This window comes from Macrotis lagotis, chromosome 1 (genome assembly GCF_037893015.1).
Source record: "Macrotis lagotis isolate mMagLag1 chromosome 1, bilby.v1.9.chrom.fasta, whole genome shotgun sequence".
Lineage (NCBI taxonomy): Eukaryota > Metazoa > Chordata > Mammalia > Peramelemorphia > Peramelidae > Macrotis > Macrotis lagotis.
The window spans coordinates 448,127,321-448,144,270 of NC_133658.1; the positions used below are offsets into that span (position 1 = coordinate 448,127,321).

Below are 16,950 nucleotides of genomic sequence, written 5' to 3' on the forward strand. Positions count from 1 at the left end.
AATGGGGTTGGGGTGGCTTGCATGGGGTCACACAGCTGGGTGATTGTTGGGTTTCTGGGGCCGGATATGGGTTCAGGTGCTCCTGGCTCCAGGGCCAGTACTCCATCTGCTGTGCCACCTGGCCATACCTACAATTATTATGATTATGATTATTTTTAATTTTAATTTTTTTCTCTCCCCTTTACTTTATCGCTTATGTGGGTCTATATTTTCTTAGGGGGAGGGGTTAGTTTACTCTTAAACAAGAATATTTTAATAATTTATAAAAAAATATTATTTGTACAAAATAAGAATAAATAAATAAATTTTTAAAAAAGGGAAGGTCAAGACTCTAGGTTAAGTTAAAAGCAGGTGGGCAACTCATCAGTTTTTGATCAGATTGAGGTCACCTACCCATAAGGCAACAATATAGGCAGAGCCTAGTCTTTGTAATGTAAACTTAGCAATCCTCCCTCCTTGCTGAACCCAAACACCCACATTTTCCTCACGATTTCCCCCTTTTCTTTTATAATAAGAATTTGGGGTTCCATATCTTATTAATGATTTTTTTTCTTAAATCACAATCCTTATTACTGACAGAACTATCTTTTTCTTCTATCAAGATTTTTACTTCCTCATTATCAGAGACATGGCCCTGTCCTATTTTCCATGTTTGTGCAGGAGTACATGTCAACTTTCTGATGTCTTTTACTACTTGCCTATTGACAGCTATCTTGATAGATTCAAATTTACCACAAACTCCTTTTTCCAATCAAGAGATTTTTCTGTATGGCTTAGCCAGCCAGCAAAGTGGAGGCCCTAGCTGTCTAATTGGTAATTTTTCCATTACAGCTTAGAATCTAATCAGGATATAAATTTGGGTTCCGTAGCCCTAACTCCCATCCTGTACCCAGATAGTAGGCCCTTAAGTCTAGATAAAAACTCCCTGACCAATCTTTTGGACAAATGGCAGGAGCCCCACAAATCCAATAATGTCCCTTTAGTGCGAGTTTGTCTTCCAGGAATATAATTTCCCAGTTTCCAACAAATGGATAATACTGTTCATCTAAGAGGCCTTCCTAAAGAAGCCATATAATTATCATAATAGGTACATATCCAAAGTTTCTGTACCTCCTTCCACTGGCAAGCTTTAGTGTCTTTAGATAGGTCTGCCTAGCTCCAAAATTGAATAGCTAATATATATAGTGATATTCCTTAAGTTATTTTTCTTGCAAATGGCCATTTCAGCACTTTCCTTGCAAGTCCTCACTAACTCATAATTACAATTTCCCTTAACAAGTCCCCCAGTTTTTGCATCTTTACAAGGAATCCAGGAGCCATCATTACAACTCACATGAGTCTCAATCACCTATCTCTTCAAGTTGTGCAGTCTCTGCTTCTGGACATGTCTACAGTAGCATTTGCTACTCCCCAGGAAAATGTCCTGGCCTGACTGGTATAAACAATAGTCACCCTGAACTGACTCAGTCATATGTCACTGATGTTTCTCTCCTCTGGACCAGAATCCTGTGCCACAGTATACCTCTAACCAGGCACTGAGAATCTAGGCCAGACTCAAGGGAACTAGCACCCAAGGCCAATTCTCAAACTGATGTGGACCACCACAGTTAGCCACGCCACAAGACTGGACAATGACTTCTGTCAGCTAGATTCTCCTCCCACCATTACTAATACCCCATTGTCTAAATCAGAGATAGGACTCTCCCTAGATAGGATATACAGACTCATGTAGGATATACTCATGCCACCCAATAATCTCCCTCCTTTTCTCTCAATGGAGAATATCCTCACCCTGCCTCTCCTCCTTTCCAAAGGAGAGGGACATAAGGAGGGGTATCACACTTACAGAGTCAGGGGGAAGTTACAGATACAGATCCCCTGACTACACAATGTATACATCAGCAAGAGATGGTAGAGATGAACTGATCCAATGTCTCTTCTTCTCTCTTCTAAATATGTTCCAAAAAGTCCTCTTCAACTCAGGTGATTAGTTGAGACTTTGTCTTCTGGTAAAGAAACTGCCTAACATATTACTCAGACCAAAACACATTTTCATCACAAAACAATGAGATTCTGGAGATTATTACAATTTACATTTTGTCTTACTGCCATATTGACACACATATTCACTTTAACACAATAAACTTATGTAAGTGTTTTATTACATGAGGAAACTCCCAATGAGAATTATCACATTGACTTAAACTTGTGACATATACATTCAACAATCAACTTAGTTCAAAGAGTACCCAGAATATGGTTTAAAAATAAAACACTATTAACCTTTGTTCTCATTATAATAATGACTCAAATATCCTTAACCAAAATGATTTTTTCTCCAAAATATTCCCATTTATACCATATTTTCCTTTTCCTGATATACTTATCTGACTCACATTCCTTTCCTTAAACCAGACCTTGAAACTTAATTATCCTTAGAATTTCCCATTCTTCTTCTTACCTAAATATCCCCCTCTAGATACAAATTAAGGAAACTTAATTCCTATCTCAACATGTAGCTGATAGAAGATGTCAGAGTCACACACCTAACCTATCTCTGATTATTAGATCCAATTCACCTAAAACTTCTTTTTCTAGTTTGTTAGAAACAACAAAGATCCAGGACATTAAAGGAAAATTCCTTATATAAGTATTGATGTCAGTGTCCAGGCAGAGGTCATGTGGGTAAGTTACATGTCTTAGGTCAGATTTATTCTTCCAGGTGAGACATTATTCAAATGTCATTTTGGGGAAATCAAGTCAAAAGGGTCCAACCTCAGGCCATACTGGGAAGCTGCCCCTTTGGCTGAACATCCCTGACACCTGACATCTTTAGCCCATTGACTTCCTTGGCTCCAAGAACATGACACTGACCCAGTAGCATTTCCTTTTGTTGATCATCTTGGTATCTGACATAAAAAAGAGAAAATTGATTAAAAGTCCCATATCTAAAATAGTTGTTTTACCTAATTAGAACTTCTAGTGGGAAAAATTCACTAAATTCCAATTATAACTTTAACGGAGTCCCAATTAATGACTCCCCTACCTAAAGCTCAGAATATCCTTCCAGGGGCATTTGATAAAACCAGGTATTCTAACTATGACTAGCCCTACAGACCTCATCTCCTACCTCTTACTAGAGACATGTCTGAAATCACAGCTACTCTATCTCTAAATAAAAGATGGTGTATCAGATTCCCCTTTGCTAGAGGACCCTCCTTCTGGCAGGTTATATTTTACACCTCCTTTGTCCAGGAGATGGCCTGAGCTAAATATTGTACTAGAAAAATCTCAAATCTCAAATTATCTTTCTTATATTTATCTTTCTCATATTACATAGTGCTTTTATTTCAAAGCAAACAACAAGTTTTGGAATATATATATACAAAATATTCCCAATTCACATTTATATCTAGAAACTTCTATACATAAACTTGTTTGGCTACTAGACATCCTCAAAATACAAATTGTTATTTTTGTTTTGGCAAGGCAACTGGGGTTAAGTGACTTGCCCAAGGTCACACAGCTAGGCAATTATTAAGTATTTTAGTTCACATTTTCACTCAGGTTCTCCTGATTCCAGGGCTGGTACTCTATCCACTGTACCACCTAGCTGCCCCCTAACATATAAATTACTTTTCAGAATTCTTTAAAACCATTAGAACATCTTAGGTGGCTTTAAATTTCCAGTGTGTATAAATAATTTCAATATAAAAGAACAGCAATAAGAGTGACACACAAATTACTAGATTATACAAAACAATCCTTCCATTATTAAATTATGCATGAACCCACAAATCTGTCCCAAAAGGAGTCATAATTTTTTATATATCCCTCATTGACCTTCAAAGCAATTACATGTTAATCCCAGGCTTTAACAATGCAGTATTTAAATAACTTATATATTCACAAGATATTTCCAAATATAATCACTTTGCAGTTACAAAAGAATATCACATAACTGATAAATACATCTTATTCATCAATAAGTTAACTTACAGTGGAGCCACACAATTGCTATTTGTACAGAGACCCCCACATTAGCTATCTGCAGTTACCAAGAGAGAAGTCCACATTCTTGACTTCTTTAAAACTGAACATACATTGTTAATATACGTTAAACATAAGATCTTAAAACATCTCATTTCCCCTTAGAGCAAGAGTAAAATGAATATCCCACTATCTATACACTTTTGTCTCTCAGACTTCATACATATGATATATTTAAAACCCTAATGCAATTACAACTAAACTTCTCAACAGTTTAGTTTGATAAAAGCTTCAGAGTACCTTATACAGAGAATCCAATACTTACATTCTAAAAACTCTATCCAAAATAATAACACAAGTGTTATCATTATTAGGCTTAATATTTAAATGAATTAGAGCTTTTTTCCCCAAAAGAAATCAGTAAATATTCCCAACAACATAGGTATTTTTCTTAGTTACACAATACTACTTCTTTAACCCAAAGTGTTACAATAAAGTTTAAAATCCAAAACCACTTAACTCCATGGTCACAATAGTGTTAAAATAGTTATAATCCCAAACCTCTTTAATAATCTAGGTTATTTAATTCATCCCATTCTGTACAAATTTTATCAGAATGTAATAACACCAATATTCCTCTTTTAAAATCTTTAGATTCCCAAAATTCCAGTTCAGAAAACTTAAAAATAGTGAGAGTCATCACTCTTGGGCCATGTGGCCAGAGCAGAGAGCATTCATTAAACATGATTTCCTTTCAATAAATGTGTCTCTAATGCCTGATTTTATATTTTCTTCCTTTCCCAATCAAATACCATACTTGTGGAAGAGTCTCTTTCCCTTTAAGGCTTAAGGACTTGAAGCCTCCTGTCTCTGCCCCCCTCCTCTCTCCATGGGCCGGTATGGCTCTCAGGTGCACTCAGTTTAGAGTTCAAGTCTTAACAAGATGGTAGATGGGATTAAGACCACCATGTGTCCAACCCACCACCCCCTTCCTCCAACCTAGGAAGAAAGCATGGGATCTTTCCCAGACACTTTTAAGAATAAGAAATCTTCCCTCCTATAACTACTCACACTTTCCCTTAAAATTTCTTTCTCTCTTAAACTTTTCCCAACCACAGCTTTTAATCTTTAAGAATCCCCACCATGGGGTGGCTAGGTGGCGCAGTGGAGAGAGCACCAGCCCTGGAGGCAGGAGTACCTGAGTTCAAACTTGTTCTCAGACAATAATTACCTAGCTGTGTGACCTTAGGCAACTCACTTAACCCCATTGCCTTGCAAAAAAACCTAAAAAAAGATAGAATACCCCTCCCCCTTTCTCTTTAACTCTACACACTAGCACAGCTACCACTGACTCAGTGAGGGAGGGGCTGACCTCCACGAAGGGACCACTGTATACCTATTTCTTTCTCCCCCTCTGGTCCAACTCCCAGCTCCCCCACAGTTGAAAACTTAAGCTGAGGGGCAGAGCCAAGATGGCAACAAGAGAGGACGTCTCTTAGGTGCTCTTGATCAAAACTTATAAACTAAGGACTCTAACTAAATTTTTGAGAGACAGAATGCACAGAGGGATCCAGTGAGGCAGTTCTCCAACCCAAAATAACCTGGAAAAGAGCAGAAAGGCTCAGCTCCACAGGGTCGGAGGGGGGGCCCACCAGAGTGAAGGAACTTCAGCCTCTGGGAGGCAGCCCCAGAGCGCTGGGAGCTGGGGCTCCCAGCAGCAGGGGAGTTTCCTGACCTACACCCCAGAGAACGCCAGGAACAACTTGGGGGATCAGCAGGCGACCTCTGCCAGAGAGAGCACATGAAGCCCAGCCCTCAGGGCACACAGAAAGCAGCCTGGTTAGAGGCAGTCCAGATCCAGGAACGGGAAGCAGAAGACGGGAAGCAGGAGCCCCCAGGGTATGAGTGCTGAGCCTAAGGAGGGGAGTGAAGCAAGACTGCTGAGATCTGTCCTCTTTCCCTGGAACAGGACTTTGGGGTTCTGACCACATTCAGATCCTGATCGCAGTCTAGGGCCCCCCCATAGAACATCAGGGGCCCCCCCACCTCAGCCCCAAAGCGGAGGGTACACTTATGGTCATTCACAGAACAGGAGGGAAGACAGAGCCTCACACATGGAGATCCTTGTGGGGGTGTCCCACTAATACTAAAAAGCTCAGGAAGCACCCCAAAACCAGGCACAGGCTGGGAAATGAGTAAGCAGAGAAAAAAAGAGGAACACCATTGAGAAATACTTTGCCTGTGAGCCCAAGAAGGATCAAAACACTCAATCTGAAGATGAGGAAGTAAAAGCTCCTGCATCTAAAGACTCCAAGAAAAACAGAAATTAGGCTCAGGCTATGATAGAGCTCAAAAAAGATTTTGAAAATGAAGTGAGGGATATAGAAGAAAAATTGGGAAAAGAAATGAGAGAGATGCAGGAAAAACATGAAAAAGAGGTCAGCAGCTTAGTCAAGGAAATCCAAAAAAGTGCTGAAGAAAATAACATGTTAAAAACCAGCATAGGTCAAATGGATAAAAGAGTTCAAAAAGTTACTGAGGAGAAGAATGATTTAAAAAGCAGAATTGGCCAGATGGAAAAAGAGTTAAGAAAGCTCTCTGAGGAAAATAAATCCTTCAGACAAAGAATGGAACTGAGGGAGGTTGCTGATTTTACCAGAAATCAGGACACTATACTTCAAAAGCAAAAGAATGAAAAATTAGAAGAAAATGTGAAACATCTTGTTGAAAAAACAACTGATATGGAAAACAGGTTTAGGAAAGGTAACTTAAAAAATTATTGGAATACCTGAAAGTCATGATCAGGAAAAGAGCCTTGACATCATTTTCAAAGAATTACTACAGGAAAATTACCCTGATATCCTAAAAGCAGAGGGCAAAATAGAAATTGAGAGAATGCACCAATTTCCCCAAGAAAGAGATCCAAAAAAAAAACAAACCCAGGAATATTATAGCCAAGTTCCAAAACTCCCAAGACAAGGAGAATATATTACAAGCAGCCAGAAGGACACAATTCAAATATCGTGGAACTGCAGTCAGGATCACACAGGACTTAGCAGCAACTACATTAAAAGCTTGTAGGGCTTGGAATATAATATTCCATAAGGCAAAAGAGCTTAGAATGCAACTGAAAATCAACTACCCAGCAAAACTGAATGTCCTCTTCCAGGGAAAAAGATGGACTTTCAATGAACCAGGGGAATTTCAAATGTTCCTGTTGGAATGGCCAGAGCTGAACAGAAGGTTTGATCTTCAGATACAGGACTCAGGTGAAGCATGGAGATTGGAGGAGAAGGGGAAAATATGAGGGACTTAATGATGATGAACTGCATGTATTCCTATACAGAAAAATGATACTGATAATGCTCATATGAACCTTCTCATTTAATAGAGCAGGTAGAAGGAATTTTTTATCGATGAAGCACAGGAGAAAACTGAACTTGAAGATGTAATGTGGTGTAAAAATAGAGTCAATAGATAAAAGGGAAATGTAATGGGGGGAAGGAAGAATAGGCTAAGATATTTCATATAATAAGATTTTTCTTTATTACAATGAGCTATTGCAATGATATGGAAGGGGGGAAGGCAAGGGGGAATGAGGGAATCTTTGCTCTCATCAGAGGTGGCTAGGAGAGGAAACTATATATATATATATATATATATATACTCAATGGGATATAGACATCTGGACTAAGAAGAGGAGAAGGGGGACAGGGGGAAGGGGGGAATGTGAGTGGTGGAAGAGAGGCTGGACCATGGGAGGAGAGTGGTCAGATATAGCACATTTTCTTTTTTTACTTCTTGCAAGGGGCTGGGAATGGATGGCCTGTCCAGGACCATAGGGCCGGCTGGATGCTGGACCTAAGGGGTGGTATGTGGGCTTGGGGCCTCTTGGCCCCAGGGATGGGCATCTGTCTGCTGTGCCACTCAGATACCCTACAGCAGAGACAGAGTGAAAGGAGAGAGAAAATATAGTACATGGTAGTGGAGAAGTACAAATGGAGGGAGTTGCAATCAGCAATGGCAAAGGTGGAAAAATATGGAAGTAACTTTTGTGATGGACTTATCATAAAGAATGTGATCCACCTGTGACAGAGTTGGAGTTGTTGGAACACAGACTGAAGCACATTTTTTATTATTATTATTTTTGGGGGGGTTGCAGGGCAAATGGGGCTGGGTGGCCTGCCTGGGGCCACACAGCTGAGTGATTGTTGGGTGTCTGAGGCCGGATTTGGACCTGGGTGCTCCTGGCTCAAGGGCCAGTGCTCTGTCCACCACTCAGCCACCCCTACTATAATTATTATTATTACTATTTTATTTTATTTTGGATCTTTTTTTTTTGGTTTTTACAGAGCGATGGGGTTGGGGTGGCTTGCATGGGGTCACACAGCTGGGTGATTGTTGGGTGTATAGGGCTGGATTTGGTCTTGGGTACTCCTGGCTCCAGGGCTGGTGCTCCATCCACTGCGCCACCTGGCCATACCTACTATTATTATTATTATTATTGTTGTTGTTGTTGTTGTTGTTGTTGTTATTTATTGTTATCATTATTATTTTTTATTTTAATTTTAATTTTTTTCTCTCCCCTTTACTTTATTGCTCATGTGGGTCTATATTGTTTTGGGGGGAGGGGGTATTATGTTTACTCTTAAACAAGAATATTTTAGTAATGTACAAAAAAAAATTTTGTACAAAATAAGAATAAATAAATAAATGGAAAAAAAAAACTTAAGCTGAGTCCCCAGACCCAGAAATAACTGACACAGACACTTATACAAGACAGGACAGAGAACAACACACACTGGCAAGGGAACATTCAAACTCACTCACACAGCCCTGGATCTGATCGGCTTCCTTTGCTTCCAGCCACAGGCCATGTGAAAATTCTTGGAGAAGGAAGCCAAATCCCCCTTCTTTGAGGCACCCTCTTATCCTCTGATCTCTCCTGCCACACAGCTCTCCCACCTGGAGGACTTCTCACCCAGTCCAGGGCAGTTCTGGCCACCAGTGCCACCCTGGAAATTGCCCCTTAGGTTTGTTCTGCCCCCCAGACATTTTAATCACTCTTGGCTCCAAACCTGGGCCAATCTTCCCAGGAATCTTTGAGATATTTCCCCAGCAAAGAACACCCAAGAAAGTGGGCTTGAAATCAAGCCATTTGCAAGCATTATTTTCTTGTGTTCTTCCAGGAAAATAACAGGAAAAGAGATTTACATTAATATCTTGAGGCAAGCCCCCAAATTGTTATAAATAGCTCAAGAATACTTAGTCCAGAGTGATTAAAATGGTTTTTATTAAGATATCTTAACAAAATAGCACATCTCCCAAGGTGGGAGAGAGAGGGGGGAGGAAATCCCTCAAATGCAGTTTGAAAGGCTTTGTTCCTGCCCCCTCATGCCAATCATAGGCTGGGGTCACAATCTAAGTGATACATTGGTTCCTATACATTCCTATACATTTCCCCTAGCTAGATCCCCTTGAGCATGCACAAAGGAGAAGGTCAAGACTGTAGGTTAAGTTAAAAACTGGTGAGGCGATCTCATCAGTTTTGTATCAGATTGAGATCACCTGCCCATAAGGCAACAACAGGCAGAACCCAGTCTTTGTAATATAAATTTACAATCCTCCCTTCACATTCTTGTGGAATCCAAACACCCACATTTTCCTCAGAGATTGAAAACTTGTTATAGTATAGACTTTACTGATGTAATTTATTTATTCATTAATAAAGAAAATATCAAATACAGTGGCTACTTATTGAATATACCTTTTAAACCATGTTCAGCAGCAATGTGTGGGTCAAGTTCTATTAAATTAGTCTTCAGATCATTGATTAAGCCTCAGGCTTCTCTTTAAAAAAAAAACAGGATATTGCAGAGAAAGGCCTTTAATGGTTAGAGATTATAAAACAAATGATTCCTGTCATTTGAAATTAGGTTGGTTGAAGAACTAGGAAATGCCATGGTAGAGCAGAATCCTGTGTTAAAAAGGAGAGAGTTAGATGATTTGATTTCCCATGGTCATTTGGGATTAAGAACTGTATAAAGAAAGCTAGTTCTGCCTGCTTACTTTTATATCTGCTTTACCAAATTAAGAGACCTGGGGTTGTGATGGAAGGGGAGAGGAATAGCAGAAAAAGGGAGAGAAGTATATTTCTTCTTGATGTACACTAGGGTGCTACCTATTGTAGCAGCCTCCAAAACCATAAGGTCCTCAGAGATTGGGAAGAATTCACAAAGAATATGACCTGAGAAGCAACTTTGCCTAAAGAAGGCAATTACTAGAACAGTTTAGCTCTGACGGGCAGGCCCAAGAGAACAATATTGAAGGAGTACTAGTACTTCAGTGATAGGATATAAATATTTAATAATCATATCTCCAAGTCAACTTCCTCCCTAACCCATGAGCTCACCACATTTATGCCCACTATTGTACCTTTTTTTAAAATGCTATTTTCCCAATCTAGAATTCTTTCCTTCCTCCTATCTCTTTGGGACTTAAGAACAGTCTTAAAATCAAACCACAAATTCACATGCTCCTCCTATTGTTCTAAGTCTATATCATTTTTACCTTGGGTAGTTACTATTTCTTTTGGAGACCTCAGAATACTCAGAACTTAGCATGTCATATTTGAAATCTATCTAGGGATCAAAGCCATAAACAGGGATTTTTGCACTTGGAGTAAGAACCATAAAATGTATGTAATAGGACAAATGTCCTCTCCTCTCTGTTACTGTCACAAGTCTGGTGCAGGCCTTCATCTCATCATTCATAATCTATTGTAATCACTGGCTGGTTGATCTCCCTTCCTCAGATCTCTTCCCACTCCAATCTACCTTTCACTAAACTGTCAATTTGATCTTCCGAAAAATCAGGACTAAAAATGTCACTCCCTTCACCTCATTCAATAATTACAGTGGCTCCTTTTTTTCCCTTCAGGATCAAAGAGAAAATACTTTGGTTTAAAACCCTTTAATATACTGATCTCTTTCTATCTTTACAATCTTCTTATATCCTACTGCCCTCATAATTTGATTCAGTTGCTGTTTCTTGTACAAGAGACTTCATTCCCTGACTGTGAAACTTACCTTTTCTTAGAACTGACTTAGTTATTTTATTGTTCAGAAACATAACAATGAAGAAATAGTCTGGTGAAGTGTATTCATTTTTGTTCTATGCAGAGAAACTGGAAAAGATAGAAAGAAAGGAGACATCTTTTCATGAAACTGCTCTTGCTTTTATTTCATGAAAAAAATCATCAAAAAGAAAATCATTATTTTGGGAGAAAGTAAATAGTGTAAAGTAAAATAATCATCTGCTATTAGTGAAATGACTGTAACATTTCTCAAAAGTAAAGTGTAAATAATTATTTCATTATTCATTTCATTGTTAATAAATGGTATAATTGGGAATTTTAATATTTATTTAATCATAGAAATCTAAAATTTTAAGTTGGGGAAAGAGAAAAATAAGAAGTTTCTCTAGTTTATTTAATAAATGATATTGAATAACCTGGAATAAGCGGTTGTAACCAACTGATAAATTAATGAAAAAGAGGTTGTAATTTCTCAATAAGAAAAATATCCAGGGGCAGATAGGTTGCCCAATGGATAGAGCAACAGTCCTAGAATCTGGAGGACCTGAGTTCAAGTTTGACCTCAGACACTTAATAATTACCTAGCTGTGTGACCTTGGACAAGTCACTTAACCCCATTGCCTTGGAAAAAAAAATCCAAACATCCCTGAAGTAATCCATACTACAAACATACCTGTCCCCCCCCCCCTGCAAAAAAAAGGAGCAAATTGGGATAGGAGAGGGAGGGTGGAAGATAGGTCTTAGCAATAATAAAGCTGATAAAGCTGAATTTATAAAATGTTTTAAATTTTACAAAATACTTTACTGTAGGTCTAGAGCAGTGGTCATCAAACTATCATCTAAGGAATAAAAACATTCTTAGCTTATAGGCTATTTATTTCAGGATGGATTTAGCCTATGCTCTAGAGTTTTGGCTAATAAGATTAAATATGGGAGTCAAGTAACAGCCTGAAGGGTGACCTCCAAGTAAAGTTGATCAAACCATCAGAATCCTTACTGTACATTATTTGAGTAGCAGAAGGGCAAGGAATTATTCTATGTGTATGTATGTATGTTACTAAGGGGAAGTATTAAGGGGAGAAGTCTGTGCAGGACTGAGGGATAGAAGAAATATTGAAGTTGGGAAGTGTAGAATCGAGGGAAAGATGTTTCTAAGTGATGATAAAGTTCATTCTACACAGTTCTCTCCACCCAATCATTTTCTCCTTGAATTAGTTTTCCCAGTTTCTCAAACTCCTTAGTTCCCAAAAATTTGAAAAACATGTACAAGAATGATAATATCCTTGAAAAACCTACTCCTACCCTGGAACCTCACCAGTGGTCAACTTAATTTACATAAAGTATTAGAGTTCATAGTTAAAGTTCTGAAAAATGAGTTTGATATTCTAAGGGATTAAGATTAGCCTATACCAATGAAGAAGAGAGGAAAATTGTTTCCCTTCCCTCCAAAAGAGGAGCAAATTGGGGTAGGGGAGGGAGAGTGGAAGACAGGTCTTAACAATAATAAAGTTGAATTTAAATAATGTTTTAAATTTTGCAAAACATTTTACAGAATTTGAGTCTCATAAAAACTTTATGAGGTAATTGCTATTTACTTCCTTTTACAGCTGAGTTACTTCAAGTACAAAGAGATAAAGTGGCTTGCCCTCAGTTGGATATATATTTGAAGCAGGATTTGGATGCAATACTTCCTGGCTCCAAATCCAGTGTTCTATTAACCATGAAACAACTAGCCCTTCAAGAAGTCCTGAGATACCAAGGTCCCAGGGTGCAAGCCTGGACTTTGGATTTGGAACTTCTTGGAACTGATGCTATATGGACACTTATCTAAACTGTAAACCCAATTCGTTCTCCTCTCCAAGGACCAAGATATAAGGAAAATTATATTCCTACAGTGCTGAGAGTAAATATTTACATATTTGTTCTTACTATTCCTTTGAAGTAAATATTAGCTTTTAAAAGTACAAATCGGGGTGGCTAGGTGGCATAGTGGATAAAGCACTGGCCTTGGAGTCAGGAGTACCTGGGTTCAAATCCAGTCTCAGACACTTAATAATTACTTAGCTGTGTGGCCTTGGGCAAGCTACTTAACCCTGTTTGCCTTGCAAAAAAATCCTAAAAAAAAAGTACAAATCGGCCATTTAAATGACTTTGGGGTACATAGAGCCCTTAAAATTAGGGGAAGGTGAGGGCTTGAGTCAATAGCAGGGACAAGAAACTCCTTGAACCCCTAAGGGTGCCAGTGAATCCTGATGGAGGAAGAGATGAAATGTAATACAACCAGTTCTCAGGCAGTGTGGAAACCAGGGAATCATTGTTATAAAAAGCAAGGCAAAAAACTGTTCTGATCTCAAGGTGCCCTAGGTCTAATGACATAATCATCATGCAAACAGCTATGAATAAACAAGATATAGACAGGATGAAAATATTCACAGAGAGAAGGCACTAGTATTAAAGGGAAAGCTTCTTGTATAAGGTGAGATTTTAACATGAATTTAAAGGAAGTCAGAAAGAGAAAATCAGAAAGAAGAGAATTCTTGGCATAGGAGAGGGTACCAAGAGGTTTTGAGAGAAATTTAGATGCTCTAGAAACCAAAAATACAAATGAAACTTTTATTTTAAAAAGTTTTTATACATTAAAAAGTACAATTTTCCCAATAAAAATTCATGAAGGTGAGAGATGGAATGTTTTGTGCGAAACACAGTAAGGAAGCTTCAGTCATTGTATCATAGAGTATACAGCAAGAAATATGATATAAGAAGAGTGGAAAGATAGGAAGGGACCAGGCTTTAAAAGTCAGATTTTCTTTTTCATCCTAGAAGTAATAGGGAACCAAGTTATTGAATAGAGGAGGGAGGAGGTGGTGAAGAGAAGGATAACAGGCCTGAACTTAAGGAAGATCAATTTGACAAGTGGGAATCAATGTCTTCTCCTGAGAAGTCCTGCCCTTTAAGGAGGTGGAATTTGGAGTCAATTTATTTAGGTTGGATGCTTACTTAATCAAATTCATTGGTATTCAGGAGCCTTAGTGGTATGGCAAAAAGAGAATTGAATTAGAGCTAGACATCTGCTATTTAGTACCTGTATGAACTCGCATAAGTCATTTAGCCTCTTGACCTCAGTTTCTTCATCCACAACATGAGGGGGCTAAAACTCCCCCTTAGAGAAGAGGTCAGAAAATGTATCTCCTTCCCTTCTTTACAGAGAGGGTTATTATGTATATGGAATATTGCTTATACTTTCAGATATGATTGCTGTGTTGTTGATTTGCTAAACTGTTTTTTGCTGTTGTTCTTTTTAATATTTGTCACCATGGATGACTTGCTAGAAAGAGGAGGGGAAGGAGATATATGTATTAGGAAATTAAGGTGATAAAAACAAAAGATAAAAAATAAATATCTTCTTCAATAAAAATAAGATTCAAAATAGAATTAAGGGGATTGAATTAAATGATCTGTAAATTCTCTTTGATCTTAATCCTGATTCTTTCAATTTTGTTCATATAGATGTAGTAATTATTTAGAGAACTGCTTGCAGCTCTCTGATTTGCTAGTAAGATGTGCCCTGTCTGGTGTTCAGGTAAACCTTATTCCCTGCATACAGTGTGCCTAGCCCTGAGAGAATACAACTGGCTAGCACTTTTAAGCTGTTCTCTTTGTCATCAAGCTTTAAGACAAACAATCAACTTCCAATTACTTTTTTGAAACATCTGAGTTGTCAAATTTTATCATTCATAGTGTTCAGTGTAAACATTTGAAAATACCTTTTTCATAATTTGGAGCCTAGTACTGTGCTTTTAAAAGGCTTTTTATCCTTCAGAATCCACTCTTTTCCCTCACCCCACACCACACAAGTCAAAATTAATATGCAGATTTTTTTCATATAATATTTGATTCCATTGCTGGTTACTGAAATATAATAGGAATTAACTGAAGGCCCATTGATTTTAAGAGGCTGTTTCCATAAACTGCTTTATGAGTAATACATGTTTCTATGTGTAACATCAGTGGGTGTAATCATGAAAAGATGGATCGATTGCCTGTTATTCAACCCTTTCTGGTTCTTCCTGCTGAATAGGGTAAAATTTAATATTTATTATGGTTTAAATTTTTATTTATATCTTTTGTTTTTACACCATCTTAATTTCTCCCAAAATTTCTTCCTTCCCCCCTCAGAAAGCCATCCCATATAATATTTTTAAAGAAAAAATAAAGAGAAAAATATTAAAAATTAGCAAAACTAATCAAAAAATGAAAAAATTGGAGAATTTTTGCTGTGTCCCTCACCTGTGGACCTCTACAAAGAAGTGATGGAAGGTATCTATCATATCTCTTCTTTGAGGAGCCATGCTTATTCTTTGTAATTCTGCAACATTCATTTTTGATTGCTTTGTGGTTGCTGTTCTTTCCATTTATATTTTTGTAGTCATGTTAATAGAGCAGCTGATAACAGTCGATAGAGCACAGGACCTACAATCAAGAAGACCTGAGTTCAAATGTGACCTCAGATCCTTATTAGTTATTTGACCCTGGTCATTTAACCCTTTTGCCTCAGTTTCCTCACCTGTAAAATGAGCTGGAGAAGAAAAAAGACAAACTACTACAACATCTTTGCCAAGAAATTTCCAAATAGGGAGTCAAACAGGACTAAAATGTGTATATTATTTTCTTGGCTCTGCTTACTTCACTCTATATCAGTTCCTCTAAGTCTTTCTATGCTTCTCTGTATTAATCATCTTTGATTTTTTCTTATAGCACAGTAATAACCCATTACATTCTTGTACCATAATTAGCTTAGCCATTTACTAATTGATGAAGATGTAATTTGTCTCCAGTTCTTTGTGAACACAAAAGGAACTGCTATAAATATCTTCTTATCAATGACCTTCATGGTGTTTCAGGCTAATAATGAAATTTCTGGGTCAAAAGGATATATACATTTTAGTTACTCTATTTGAAAAATTCCAAATTGTTTTCACAAATGATTGTGAATTCACACTCCACCAACAATGCACTGATGTGTTTATCTTCCCACAGGCTTTCCAAGATTAATTATTCCTATCTTTCATCATCTTTGTCAATTTGTAGGTTGTAAGGTTTTATTTTGCACTTGTCTTATTATTAGTGTACCTCAAAGGGAGATAAGATTAGGTACACTTCTATCATCTCCTTCCCCAATACTTCTCTGAGGAAGATTTTAATTCCTGTCTAGAAAAGAAACAGAAAGTTGAAGCTTTAAGTTAGCTACTTCTGTTCTCCTGAGAGAGAGAGAGAAGGTACAGGGTTAGAATTATATCTCTCTGATTCCTTAACTATTAGAGAGCATGAAATTTTTTTGACTCATGCTAAATTCCTGATGTCTGTTCCACATTAGGGAAAAGAGAACCCCAAGTTTTATATCTAAAGCCTGATTCTCTTTCCACCAAATACTAATTATATAATGAATACATAGCAAATAAATAGACCTATTATTCAAGTTAACATCCAAGCAAAATAAAAGAATGTATATACACTAACCAATACAGATTGAAGGAGCTCTCCCATGAGGAGCATAACATCTCAGTTTTATTGAAAGAGTCCCAGATTTTACCTAAAGTAAATATTCCCCAAAATCTGTAGAGTAGAAGCTGAAAATAAAGACATGATTGAAGCTTCTTTCAAGAGCATTTTTTCCCCCTCAGTGACCTGAAGAGACATTATCCATCTGCTCTTTAAAGCTGGAAGCCAGAAGAGAGTGAAGAATCTTGCCCAAAGGGAGTGAAGAGCTTAAACCTCTCCTCTCTTCTGACAATTCCTCTTCACCCCTGGAACAGGTTCAGGGCATTGAGTAAAGACCCCCAATACCAATGAACTCTGGGTTTCCA

At 37.8% G+C, this 16,950-nt stretch overlaps 1 long non-coding RNA gene across 6 annotated transcripts in view; it reads right to left on the reverse strand.

The window, feature by feature from the left end:
- Positions 1-16,950, reverse strand: part of LOC141506553 (uncharacterized) — a 61,479-nt gene that overhangs the window by 26,266 nt on the left and 18,263 nt on the right. For 3 of the 6 annotated variants that reach the window (XR_012473915.1, XR_012473910.1, XR_012473911.1), the window contains exons 5-8: positions 15,374-15,556; positions 11,079-11,176; positions 9,758-9,967; positions 1,838-2,909 (exon numbers count right to left, since the gene is read on the reverse strand). This is a non-coding gene — a long non-coding RNA (uncharacterized LOC141506553). Of the gene's footprint in view, positions 1-1,837; positions 2,910-9,757; positions 9,968-11,078; positions 11,177-15,373; positions 15,557-16,950 lie in introns of those variants that run through there. The other 3 variants (XR_012473914.1, XR_012473913.1, XR_012473912.1) reach the window with 1 other exon arrangement.